The sequence below is a fragment of the Phaethon lepturus genome, unplaced genomic scaffold (assembly GCF_000687285.1).
Source record: "Phaethon lepturus isolate BGI_N335 unplaced genomic scaffold, ASM68728v1 scaffold26122, whole genome shotgun sequence".
NCBI lineage: Eukaryota > Metazoa > Chordata > Aves > Phaethontiformes > Phaethontidae > Phaethon > Phaethon lepturus.
In genome coordinates, this window is record NW_010521590.1 from 2,799 (window position 1) to 4,074 (window position 1,276).

The window sequence follows — 1,276 nt, forward strand, 5'->3', positions numbered from 1 at the left end:
TCTCCTCAGCCCGGCTTCCCTGCAGCATCCCTTCAGGCACGTCAAGGAGGGCCTGTGTCAACACTCTGTCCCAAAAATCAATCATCTCAGGCTTGCCCTCGTCCTGTGGAGCTGGAGGGTTGCCTTCAAATCGTCACCTCAGATTCCCTGCCCAAAAATAGTAGGAGCTGAGGAAAGGTGGGGTCTGTTTTTTAGCTAAAAAAGAGACAGTCCCACGGCAATATCACACTCCGTGGGGTGATCCCCCCGGCTGCCCAGCTGCAAAGGAAAATAAACAGAAAATCCCGGCTGCTGCCCTCGTGGGCTATGGGACCAAATGAGCTCCACGGCAAGCAAAAACTGCTGCAAACCGCCAAACTGAGACCGTGGCTGTCCACCCCCAGCCACCGCCTGCCTGCTCCCAGAGCCCCCAGCCCCTGCCCAGTGCCCAAATGCCCCTGCAGCACCGGTCAAAACTGCTGGAGCATGCACGGACTGACAGCACCAGTCAAAACTGCTGGAGCATGCATGGACTGATTTAGGGCACCAGTAACTCCAGTCCAGGGAGGAGAGCGACACTGGGATCTGTTTGGAGACAGGGCTGGAAGCCAGCCCACGCCAGGAGTTCACAGGGGCTGATTTTGCAGCTTGATGTTGTGTCTTACTCCTGCGTCTCCGCTCGCAGGCTCTCAGCCCGCGCCTGAAGCGGGCGGCCGCCGCGCGAGGACGTGCAGTACTTCCCGATTAACTCGCACTTGGCCCTCAGCTCTCAGGCAGGCGAAGCCCAGCCAAGTGAGGGGTCTCTCACGGGTGCATCTGCTGCTTTCACCCGCTGCAAAATGTAAACGATTTCACGGGAGAAGAGGTGGGGGGGCGGCTGACTCTGGGGGGGTGGTGCTCCTTTCTGCGCCTGCTTTTGCTTTGCAGTCACTTGCCAGCAATCTGTCCCCTCGAATGTATTTTGTTGGCCCGTGATAAGCGTTGCAGAAACCATGACGCACGACTTGGGGATATTGGGGCCCAACTCTGGTATCTCAGCCGGGTTCGAGATCTCTGACATGTGTGAGGTGCTGGCCGTGGGGGCTGCAGTGGCACTCCCTGAGAGTCAGACGAGAAATCCGTTATACTAAATGTCACCAAGAGGAAAAATATAATTCGTGGTGGGTCTGCAGCCGTTTTACTGCGTGCCCCACCGTTTTTAACGTTTTCCCTAAGTCTCGGCTTCTGGAATTATGTGCTTAAGGAAAACAATAATTTCTACGTTATTATTTCCCAACCATCCTGCCAGCAAACAAAA